We start from the raw sequence: 13,198 nt of genomic DNA, 5'->3' as shown, positions 1-13,198 counted from the left end.
ACTCTGTAAGCTGCCTGCCTCAGGGGAGCTTGTCCCGGTGTTTCCACTCGGTGCACTGCCACTGTGGTGTACCCAGGGACATTGGAGAACATCTCCTGGTGGTCCTCTAGTAAATGCAGGACCTGCTGTCTCTGTCCAGCCGCTAACCTCTTATCCAGGATTATGTTGGCTACTCCTTGAGGGTCTCATCCGGCCCGGAGAGCTCTGGCATGGGAAGGCTCTCAGAGTCTTCCACAGTTGGAGCACAGATAGTGGCTACGTCTTCGGGTCTTTCTACGTACTCCTTGAGCATGTTCACATGAAAGGTCCATTGGACATCGTCATCGGAGCATTTTGCTACAAGGTAGGTGGTGTTATTCAATTGTTCCACCACCCAGTAGGGCCCGCTAGAACCCTCTGCCCTACCGTCAGAATTCGGCTACGAGCGTTACGGTCGTACCACCGTTTCTGTCTCCTTTGAGCCCCCTGAAGAATCTCCCGCACCATGGCAGTGAGGTCCTTCAGCCGATCCCTGAACTTCAGGATGTACTGCACAATGGAGGGTCCTTCCTCCCCGGCTGATCCCTCCCAGTGGGCTCTCAACAAGTCTAGGGGTCCCCTTATTTTCCGGCCATACAGCAGCTCAAAAAGTGAAAACCTGGTGGATTCCTGGGGCACCTCTCTGTAGGCAAATAGGAGGTACAGTAGGAATTTTTCCCAGTCTTTGTGAGTGGCCGAGAACGTCTGAAGCAATTGCTTCAATGTCCCATTTAACCACTCACAAAGCCCATTAGTCTGGGGGTGATATAAGGCACTGTACAGTTTTTTTTTTTAAATCTTTTATTGAGAATCTTGGTACATAAACATCATTGAGAAAATATAACAAGCAATATACATGAATAATAAAGGTTGTCCCTTTACAGTAGTTACAAAAGTGACAATGAATTCCATGCATCGACAGAAGATAGTTGTACACCACATTGTTATCAATAATTTGAGAGTCTCATTTTATAATATATAGCATTTGGTAGTGGTTAATTCGAACCAATTGACATAGGAAACGTTATTATACTAAAAATGATAACCACAGAAATTATACATCCATAATAAGATAGAAAAAGTTTAGTATGACCCATAGTTGGGCTATGAAGAGCCTTTAATACAGATGTAATGAAAAGGGGGATTCAGCGGAAAAAAAACACCATTACAAATATGTAGGGAGGGGGGTGGAGGCAGGCTATCAACATAGGTGTCTAGGAAATATACCAATGAAACCTCAATTTTTAATTATTTAACTTGTGTTCCCCTCATGGTATACAGGGAGTGCAGAATTATTAGGCAAGTTGTATTTTTGAGGATTAATTTTATTATTGAACAACAGCCATGTTCTCAATGAACCCAAAAAACTCATTAATATCAAAGCTGAATAGTTTTGGAAGTAGTTTTTAGTTTGTTTTTAGTTATAGCTATTTTAGGGGGATATCTGTGTGTGCAGGTGACTATTACTGTGCATAATTATTAGGCAACTTAACAAAAAACAAATATATACCCATTTCAATTATTTATTTTTACCAGTGAAACCAATATAACATCTCAACATTCACAAATATACATTTCTGACATTCAAAAACAAAACAAAAACAAATCAGTGACCAATATTGCCACCTTTCTTTGCAAGGACACTCAAAAGCCTGCCATCCATGGATTCTGTCAGTGTTTTGATCTGTTCACCATCAACATTGCGTGCAGCAGCAACCACAGCCTCCCAGACACTGTTCAGAGAGGTGTACTGTTTTCCTTCCTTGTAAATCTCACATTTGATGATGGATCACAGGTTCTCAATGGGGTTCAGATCAGATGAACAAGGAGGCCATGTCATTAGATTTTCTTCTTTTATACCCTTTCTTGCCAGCCACGCTGTGGAGTACTTGGACGCGTGTGATGGAGCATTGTCCTGCATGAAAATCATGTTTTTCTTGAAGGATGCAGACTTCTTCCTGTACCACTGCTTGAAGAAGGTGTCTTCCAGAAACTGGCAGTAGGACTGGGAGTTGAGCTTGACTCCATCCTCAACCCGAAAAGGCCCCACAAGCTCATCTTTGATGATACCAGCCCAAACCAGTACTCCACCTCCACCTTGCTGGCGTCTGAGTCGGACTGGAGCTCTCTGCCCTTTACCAATCCAGCCACGGGCCCATCCATCTGGCCCATCAAGACTCACTCTCATTTCATCAGTCCATAAAACCTTAGAAAAATCAGTCTTGAGATATTTCTTGGCCCAGTCTTGACGTTTCAGCTTGTGTGTCTTGTTCAGTGGTGGTCGTCTTTCAGCCTTTCTTACCTTGGCCATGTCTCTGAGTATTGCACACCTTGTGATTTTGGGCACTCCAGTGATGTTGCAGCTCTGAAATATGGCCAAACTGGTGGCAAGTGGCATCTTGGCAGCTGCACGCTTGACTTTTCTCAGTTCATTGGCAGTTATTTTGCGCCTTGGTTTTTGCACACGCTTCTTGCGACCCTGTTGACTATTTTGAATGAAACGCTTGATTGTTCGATGATCACGCTTCAGAAGCTTTGCAATTTTAAGAGTGCTGCATCCCTCTGCAAGATATCTCACTATTTTTTACTTTTCTGAGCCTGTCAAGTCCTTCTTTTGACCCATTTTGCCAAAGGAAAGGAAGTTGCCTAATAATTATGCACACCTGATATAGGGTGTTGATGTCATTAGACCACACCCCTTCTCATTACAGAGATGCACATCACCTAATATGCTTAATTGGTAGTAGGCTTTCGAGCCTATACAGCTTGGAGTAAGACAACATGCATAAAGAGGATGATGTGGTCAAAATACTCATTTGCCTAATAATTCTGCACTCCCTGTAGAGGGTCACTCTTGGACCTACCTGGACTTAAATTGGTAAGGTATGGGGGACTAGCTACTTGACCCGGTCACTCTTGGACCCTAGCATATATATTCTAGGGAGGAGCAACTGATATAGGTGTATGATTATATGTAAGGTAATGTTAATATAAAGGCCTATGACAAGAGCCGCTCTTATGTAGATGTTAGGTGAAGTGCTAAAAAGAACATTTTTAAAATATATCTAGTGCAATGCATACCTAAGAACAATTACAGATACGGACAATTATGGAATACCAATAATGCCACAACTTATCTTGTGAAATAGCATACCAGAGAGCAAAAATAGAAATTATACAGTAGGGTAAACCTTGCATTGCTAAAATATCAGTTCTCACATGCAATAGTACTATTTCAAATAATTTAATAGTATAGGCTGCAATGTCACATTCTGTTACCAGCAAGTTGCACTAGACAAAAAAAATAGCTATGCAAACAACTCTCCTCAAGCATATATAAGTGCAAAATGTATATAAGCATGAAACTTTGGTTTTGGACTCTTTTAACCTGTGTTCCCCATGTGGTACACAGGGTCACTCTTGGACTTACCCAAATCTAAATTGACAAAAGAAGGGGGATTAGATACTTGTCTCAGTCACTCTCTGACCTTAGCATATAGAATATAGGGAAGAGTACCTAAAATAAAAATAAGACATATATATATATATATGATAGCGTTAAGATGAAGATATATGATAAGAGCCGCTCTTGTTTGATTGGTAGGGTAGATTCTCATCATAAAAGGACTGCCATCAATGATAAAAATTGAAAAATATATGAGCAACATTTTTAGGGCTTAAGTATATATTTGAACGGTTTGTGTAGCTTTAATGAATAGTAGGAGATATGTACATTGTATCCAGAGTTAGTACGTAACCACGAGACTAAGTTTGATGTAAGGAAGACTCACTTGTATATAACTTGTGTCACGTTATGGTGAAACACTGGTGGGTTAATTACTAAATGAAGCAGTGGATTATTACATTGTGAGGAGTGGGGGCTAGCGGGCCTATTGGCATCTCTGACTGTGCGGAAGATATGAACTATATAGGGAAAGCTATGGCAAGTCCTGGTTTACAAGTTGAGGTCACCTAATCTAAAATAATTCTATTTCTCAACCTCAGAAGGATGTATGCTAGAAAGAACACACAGGAAACATGTTATATTGGCTATAGGAGTGCTATGCTCGTATTTTTAGCAAAATGATGGGGATATATAAACTGTAAGATCTTAGGAAAGAATTCCTTATTATATGTGACCCAATATCAGCAACCATTCTAATGATAAGGCAGTAGAGTAGGCAGCAGAACTATAAGAGTGTTTGTTAGCTCAGCATGCAGAGTCTCACCATCTAAAGGACTAAAGTAAGGTTACAAATATAAGAGAAACTGAATCTTTTCATACGATAAGGTGACACCTAGTCACAGGAGCTGGAGTGTAATATGAGCCATGTTAGGTAAGGGTAACTTAAGAAAGCTGTACTTCTAAATATGGGAACTTAGGAGATGGTGAGACCAATGATAACATAGCAATTAACACAGCATATCCTAAAGTAAGTTAGCCATGCCAAGCCCACACATCAACTCAAACCTGCAGCAATACAGACAGTAGCTGGCTAATGTTTTTAGGGGTAGCTAAAGGGGACTCATAAGAATAAACATGCATCAAGACAACAATTAAAACTAATTCTTAGAACAATTTGTACATGCCAAACTCTTCTAACATATAGGAACAGGATAATCATTAACTTGGATGAGATATATCCCAACTTAGCGTATTTAAAGAATCTTTTTAGATCAACCCACTCCAGCAAGTAGACGGAACTGCTCCAGCTTGTTGTGAGTTAGCGTGGTAGATACGAGTTCTAGAGAGCACTGGAGTAGAGATCTCTTAGGCAAGTGGGTCTCTTCAAAAGCCATAAGTCCCGTAAGCTGAAGACGAGCAGGCTCCGAGTCACGACCAAGGGAGTCAGCCGCACCTCCCTGGTCGGAGGCCTGAGGCGATTGATCACCTGTCTGTTTCTCCTCAAGGAACAAGGTATGAGGTGTTGAAAGTAGGACAAGCTCTACGCATGTGGCTAGCAAAGATGACTTGGCGCTCGGTAAGTCAGCACTCGTAGATGCTTCTGTGTGCCCCCAGTGTAAGAGGGTGATAAGCTGGTTAGGTCACATACAGCGCCATCCACACTGTGATCCCTTGAATCGCAGTCAGAGCCCCTCCATACCCCACTCTTTGTGATGGCATGCACTGCTGAACAGGAGATATGTCCACTGACAGTTCCGTGAGTCCTTGCTAGTGAGGCATCCAGTGCAGTCCTGTGTGGGTGTTCCCCTGATAATGGCGGCAAGATTGTCAAACCTTCTGTTAAACTTGTTTGTAAGGTCGATTAGCAAGGCGTGAATATCTGTTTGCTCCATCTTGAGCCGGCAGTACAAAGATCCTGTTGAACCCTACTATCTTGAGGGGCGTTAGTAAAGTTGGTAGTTGGAGGCCGGCGCCGCTCTTTATGACAATCTAATTCAGTACTCCAAACGGCGCTGGAATGAAGTTATACTGATATCTAACTGTTCCTGTAGATATCAGGGATTAAATACAGGTGCTGAAGATCTTTAGTTGGATAGGATTCAAACAAAATTTAATACAAGTTTTGTAGTAGATTCAGAGCTGCTAAGAACTTATCATGGCACCGGCTAGACACGCCCCCCCCCCCACTGTACAGGGGTTTTATCCCACACAGTTCCCATAACTTTTGGGTGACCTCTGCTGTGAACTGGGCCCCCTGGTCAGAGACCATTTCTTGGGGGAAGCCTACCCTGGTGAATACCTGGAGCAAGGCACTTGCCACGGTTTCCGCCTGGATATTCGACAGTTATTGCCTCTGGATACCTAGTGGCATAATCTACTACCGTAAGTATGTATTTTTTCCCGGAGGGACTGGGTCGAGGTAGGGGACCTACTATATCCACAGCAATTCTGCTAAAGGGTTCGTCAATAACGAGGAGAGGGTTAAGGGGGGCTTTCATATGGTCCCCTGTCTTTCCTACCTTCTGACACACCATGGAGGTCCTACAATATTCCCTAATTTCTCTCGTGATTCTTGGCCAGAAAAAGACCTGAGTAAGGCGGTGGTGTGTTCGGGAGTTGCCTAAATGCTTGGCCAAGGGGATATTGTTCCCTATTCGCAGCAGGTCAGACCGATATCGTTTTTGTACCACCAGCTGGCGTTTGGGCACTGACCCTTTCTTCCTCCCGGACACCCAATATAACAAGCTGTTTTCCCATTGGAACATTCCTCCCCAGGGCCCTGGGAATCAGTCCCTACTCGGTCTCGGAAGGGGGCAAGAGTTGGGTCACTCAGGGTCTCTTGGGCGAATTCAGAGGGAGAGGCCCAGGATAGTTGGTCAGGAAGGAGGGCAGGGACCGGGGGCGGGCATTGGGGAGTGAGGGGAGTGCGTTGGGGAAGGAGAAGAGTCAGGGTGGGGGGGTCTTCCCTGGGTCCCCAGCTGTGGTGTGTTGGCTCAACGCTGAGCTTGCCTGTGGGTGGTCACTGGGCAGGTGTTCAGGGAAGTATCCCCTAAAAAGGTGGAGACAAGTAGGCCGAGGTTGTTTCCTAGTAGAACTTGTGCGGGAAGATCTGGCATAATGCCCACGTCCACAGTACAGGCTCCGGCCCCCAAGCCAGATGGACACAGGCAATAGGGACTCATACAGTGGCCCCTCCAGCCACTTGAACAGCAAGAGTTCTTCCAGTAGTGGTAGAAGCAGAGGCCAGATGAGGCTGGATCAGGGTGATTGTGGATCTGGTGTCCCGTAATCCCTGGGCTGCCTTTCCATTTACCCAAACAGTCTGGCAGTGATGCTGAAGGTTGTCTGTGGACACCAGGTGGGCTTCTTGTAGAGTGCCGACCTCTTCAGCCCATTCAGGGTAGTCATCTGATGCTGGTGCATAAGTGTAGTGGGCAGCGACTGAGTAAGTCAGGGCTGGAGCGCTCACCCAAGCTGTTGGCTGGGGGTGTCTTGGTTGGGCTGCCGGCTGCTGTTGGGCCCGACTCGGGCATTCCCGCCTGAGGTGGCCGGGGTGCCCATAGGAAAATTATCACCATGAGTCCCTGACTCCAGCCGGAGGGACAAAGGCTGTGCGGCCTGGGGGCTTATTGGTAGCCACTGGGGGTTGGACTACAACGGGAGCTGGGCAGGGAGTCGATTGCGGGGCAAAGCGAATTTGGCAGCGGGCATTTGCGTACTGATCTGCCAGAACAGCCACCTGGTCTGCTGTGGTGGGCCAACGGTCATGGACCCATTCTTTAATCTTGACTGGAACATGGTTATAGAAATGCTCCAGTAGGAAAAGCTGTGCCATTTTGGCCCCAGTGGTGGCCTTGCAGCCGGCTAGCCAGGAAGCCATAGACCGGGTGAATTGGTGGGTCCATTCTGTGAAAGGCTGTCTGTCCTGCTTCCTTAGTGCCTGGATTTTCTGCTGGTGAGCCTCCAGCATGAGCCTATATCGGGCAAGGATACGGTCTTTCACTTTGTTATAATCCTTTAGGTCCTCCGAAGGGGTAGCGTGAAAAGCTGCCAAAGCCTGCCCTGACAATTTACCGATCAGGACAGTCTATCGGCATAGGCTACCCCCTGCAGTTCGCATTGGGTCTCAAAGACCTGAAGATAACAGTCAGTATCCTCCTCCTCTTCCTTGTAGGCTCGGAAGGACCCATGGAGTAGCTTGGGTGGTCGGGGAGCCCCTCCTATGAACTGGTGGAGTTCCGCTAACTTGAGCTGGGTAACATCCGAGATGATCTTGGTGATGACCTCCTCTGGTGACCGGGTGTCATACAATGCCAACTGCCACACCACTTTCCGCTGTATGTCAGACGTGGACGTCCCCGGAGTGGATACTGTACTTGGTGCTGAACTTGGCGCGGTAATGGAGGGCTCATTGCCCTGGTCATCATCCAACCCACCGGCCACCTTGTCCTTTCCCAGCATTTCTCTGGTGGGGTTCATTCTGCTCCTGGTACCCGCAGTCTTTCCTCGAGTCTCCATTCAAGATTACTTCTAGCTGGTGGTTTGAATGTCCCAGGAAGTTGGAAGCATCCCACCACTGCCACCAATGTAACGGATATCCCGACTGGTTAGCTCCATAAAACAGGTCCTGCTTCCTCCCTGCCGACTGCAGCTATGTAGCTGGCAAGTGACCACAGCCTGTAGCCACCCCTGATGCTTGACAGCACCAGTACTCAGGGTCCCACCCTGTGGCAGACTCCGGCTACCCAAACTAGGTAGCTCTGCCAGAGGGTCCTTCCTCTGCCGGGAATAGGCTGCTATGTAGCCCAGGAAAGTGATTTTAGCAGGAGCCCCCCCAAATAACTATACATACTAGCATTCAGGTGAAACAGGAACTCATGTTATCGTAAAACATACACTACTTTTATACACACAGCTCATCTTGATAATACACTGAACAATCTTACAATTTGAATGCCATTTCCGCCCCTCCAGACAGACCGGCATGTCCATAGCAGCCACTGTCCCACAGAATCCCAGTACCTAGGGGTGTCGGTTTTGGGGTGGAGCAGCAGCACTTCTAATGTGTCATTTTAAAGCTCTCGGCCCGCAGGTGCCACAGTCAAGAAATTTGTTACTGGGGACCAGAGTAACAGTCTGTTTAAGTTATGGGGTTAGGGGTGTCCAAAACCCCCGGTTCCCAAAGGAGCTCCCATCCGATAATTTCCCCAGCTCTTGTCCTCCCTAGGGGCTACCAATCCCCAAAAGAGCAGAGCTCTTGGGCAAAAGGCTGCTGGAGCGACCAGGGGTAAAGTTAGCGGGTGTCCTGCTGTCCTGTGGCTGACCGGGAGTTCCAGGAGCCCGGCCAGCCTGAGGGGGGTTAGGTGGGTGTCCGTTGTGAGGCGGCCGACCGGGAGTTCCAGGAGCCCGGGCAGCCTGGGAGGGTTTTTCGGGTCATAGACCAGCGCTTCTCTTAACAAGTTTAGAACACAAAAACAAGTCAACAAAAAGCAAACAAAAAGCTTCCAGAGATTGTTTAACCCTTGCAGACCAGTATCCGTAACAGTCTCTATTAAGGTTTTGTTAGAAACACATCAATGAACTGAATACTTTTGAATCAAATTCAGAGATCTATTTTCCTTTTCCACAATGACACCGTATTAAAAAGATTTCATAGGAAAAAATATTTTAAATAGTTACATTTATATTCATTTTACATTTATTTAAAACTACTGTGCAAAATAAATTAAATGTTTTTAGTTTAGATATTGTATATTTTATATAACTAAATGTTTTAACAATTTGACTGTCTGGGATGCTAAGTACAAGTTATTTTGTTTTTAAATAAATATTGCTCGCATGCAGACAATTTTCGTTCCCATCTGATTGGGAACAAGTGTCGTTCAGGGTATTTAAGCTTCATAGACTGTTGCAATAGTCCTCTCTGATAAATTGTTTAATATACAAGTATAGGATTAACATGTACTGTATAAGACTCATGAGGATTTTATAAAGGTGCAATAAAGATGAAGTTTAAATACAATATAATGATTTTTTTTTTACAATTCCTGTCTCTTGCAGTAAATCGTGCTTTAGCTTTACCCAGTGGGAGTATTGAGATTGCTTGTTTTTAACTCTCTGGGATACAGGGCCCCTTACACCCCCCCCCCCCACACACCCATCAGCTATGCCATTGTGTGCAACACTTTACAGAGAGCACTTTCCCAAGGTCTGCTTTTTATGTTGGTAAATCTTGTCCTTTTGAGATGTTCTGAGTTGCTACAATGGCTAAGCTGCAATGTTTGTTTATGAATAAATGTGCAGGCATACTGAGTGCACAATTAGACTTGTACTGTAAATGTGCACCCCTGAAAATGTGTCCCAAATGGTGTATTAACCTGTGGGAGTTGATTTAATTGTTTGCTAAAAATACTTTACCTTTATTTATTTTTTTAAATGGCTGCTCTTGTCTGTTCAAAACCACAACCTATACTGAAAAAACATAATTTATGCTTACCTGATAAATTTATTTCTCTTGTAGTGTATCCAGTCCATGGATCATCCATTACTTATGGAATATATTCTCCTTCCCAACAGGAAGCTGCAAGAGTCCACCCACAGCAAAGCTGCTATATAGCTCCTCCCCTAACTGCCATATTCAGTCATTCGACCGAAAACATGCAGAGAAAGGAAAAACCATAGGGTGCAGTGGTGACTGTAGTTCAAATGAAAAAATTACCTGCCTTAAAGTGACAGGGCGGGCCGTGGACTGGATACACTACAAGAGAAATAAATTTATCAGGTAAGCATAAATTATGTTTTCTCTTGTTAAGTGTATCCAGTCCACGGATCATCCATTACTTATGGAATACCAATACCAAAGCTAAAGTACACGGATGATGGGAGGGACAAGGCAGGTACTTAAACGGAAGTTACCACTGCCTGTAAAAAACCCTTTCTCCCAAAAATAGCCTCCGAAGAAGCAAGGTATCAAATTTGTTAAATTTGAAAAGTATGAAGCGCAGACCAAGACTCCGTCTTGTAAATCTGTTCAACAGAAGCCACATTTAAAAAAGGCCCAAGTGAAAACCACAGCTCTAGTAGAATGAGCTGTAATCCCTTCAGGAGGCTGCTGTCCAGCAGTCTCATAAGCTAAATGAATTATGCTTTTTAACCAAAAAGACAGAGAGGCTGCTGAAGTCTTTTGACCTCTCCTCTGTCCAGAATAGACAACAAACAAGGTGAACGTTTGATGAAAACTGTAGTAGCTTGTAAGTAAAACTTTAAAGCACAAACCACGTCCAATATTGTGTAATAGACGTTCCTTCTTTGAGGAAGGATTAGGATACAAGCATGGAACAACTATCTCTTGAGTGATGTACTTGTTAGATACCAACTTAGGAAAAAACCCAGGTTGGTACGCAGGACTACCTTATCCGTACGAAGGACCAGATAAGGAGAATCACATTGTAACACAGATAACTTGGAGACTCTACGAGTCCAGGAATTAGCTACCCAAAATGAACTTTCCAAGATAAAGATTGATATCTATGGAACAAAAAAGGTTCAAACGGAACTTCTTGAAGAACCTTAAGAATCAGGTTTAAGCTCCATGGCGGAGCAACAGTTTTTAAACACAGGCTTGGATCTAACCAAAGCCTGACCAAATGCCTGAACGTCTAGAATACCTGCCAGACGCTTGTGCAAAAAAATAGACAGAGTAAAAATCTGTCCCCTTTTAAGGAATTAGCTGACAACCCTTTTCTCAAAAACATCTTGGAGAAAAGATAATATCCTGAGAATCCAGACTTTACTCCATGAGTAACCCTTGGATTCATAACAATCAGATATTTACACCATATCTATGTTCAATTTTCCTAGAGACAGGCTTTCATGTCTGTATTAAGGTATCAATGACTGACTCGGAGAAGCCATGCTTTGATAACATCAAGCGTTCAGTCTCCAGGCAGTCCATCTCAGATTGATTCTATTTAGATGGTTGAAAGGACCCTGAGGTAGAGGGACCTGTCTCAGAAGCAGAGACTGTGATGGAAAGGATGACATGTCCACCAGATCTGCATACCAGGTCCTGCGTGGCTACGCAGGTGCTGTCAAAAACACCAAAGCCCTCTCCTGCTTGGTCTTGACCTCCGGAGGAAATCCCACTCCCCCGGAAGAAAAGTCTGACGACTTAGAAAATCCACCTCCCAGTTCTCAACACCTGGGATATGGATAGCTGATAGACAAGAGTGAGTCTCTGTCCAGTGAATTATTGTAAGACTTCTAATATCGCTAGGGAACTTCTGTTCCCCCTTGATGGCTGATGTAAGCCACAGTCGTGTATATTGTCCGACTGAGTATGATGTACCTCAGAGTTGCTAACTGAGGCCAAGTCTGAAGAGCATGGAATATCACTCCCAGTTCCAGAATATTTATTAGAAGGAGGGTCTCCTCCTAAGTCCACTATCCCTGAGCCTTCAGGCAGTTCCAGACTGCATCCCAACCTAAAAGGCTGGCATCTATTGTAACAATTGTCCCATCTGACCTGCGGAAGGTCATACCCTTGGACAGATGGACCCGACATAGTCACCAGAGAAGAGAATCTCTGGTCTCTTGGTCCAGGTTTAACAGGGGGACAAATCTGTGTAATCCCCGTTCCTCTGACTGAGCATGCATAGTTGCAGCGGTCTGAAATGTAGACGTGCAAACGGTACTATGTCCCTTGCCGCTACCATTAAGCCGATTTCATTCATGTACTGAGCCACCGAAGGGCGCGGATGGGATGAAAAAAACACGGCAGAAATTTAGAAACTTTGACAACCTTGACTCCGTCAGGTAAATTTTCATTTCTACAGAATCTATCAGAGTCCCTAGGAGGGAAACCCTTGAGATTGGGGATAGAGAACTCTTTCCTTGTTCACTTTCCACCCATGTGATCTCAGAAATGCCAGTACTACGTCCGTATGAGACTGGGCAATTTGGATGTTTGACGCCTGTATCAGGATGTCGTCTAAATAAGGGGCCACTTCTATGCCCCGACCGCCAAAGCGACCCCAGAACCTCCATAAAGATTCTTGGGGCTGTAGATATCCCAAAGGAAAGAGCTACAAACTGGTAATGCCTGTCTAGAAAGGCAAACCTGAAAAACGATGGTGATCTTTATGCATCACAATGTGAGGATAAGCATCCTTCAAATCCATTGTAGTCCTCTATTGACTCTCCTGGATCATAGTTAAGATGGTACGAATAGTTTCCATCTTAAATGACGGAATTCTGAGGAATTTGTTTAAGATCTTTAGATCCAAAATAGGTCTGAAGGTTCCCTCTCCTTGGGAACCACAAACAGATTTGAGTAAAAACTCTGTCCCTGTTCCTCTCTTGGAACTGGATGGATCTCGTACACAATGTAAGAATGCCTCCTTCTTTATCTGGTTTGCAGATAATTGTGAAAGGCGAAATCTCCCCTTTTTTTGGGGGGGAATCTTTGAAATCCAGAAGATATCTCTGGGATATAAATTCCAATGCCTAGGGATCCTGGGCATCTCTTGCCCACGCCTGGGCGAATGAAAGTCTGCCCCCTATAGGATCCGTTACCGGATAGGGGTCCGTTCCTTCATGCTGCCTTAGAGGCAGCAGCAGGCTCCTTGGCCTGCTTATCTTTGTTCCAGGTCCGATTGTCTCCAGACCGCCTTGGACTGAGCAAAAATTCCCTCTTGTTTTGCCTTAGAGGAAGAGGATGCCACACCTGCCCTGAAGTTTTTAAAAGGCACGAAAATTAGACTTTATTTTTTATTT

This window comes from Bombina bombina, chromosome 7, assembly GCF_027579735.1.
Source record: "Bombina bombina isolate aBomBom1 chromosome 7, aBomBom1.pri, whole genome shotgun sequence".
Taxonomy (NCBI): Eukaryota; Metazoa; Chordata; class Amphibia; order Anura; family Bombinatoridae; genus Bombina; species Bombina bombina.
Note: the sequence above shows the minus strand (reverse complement) of the source record.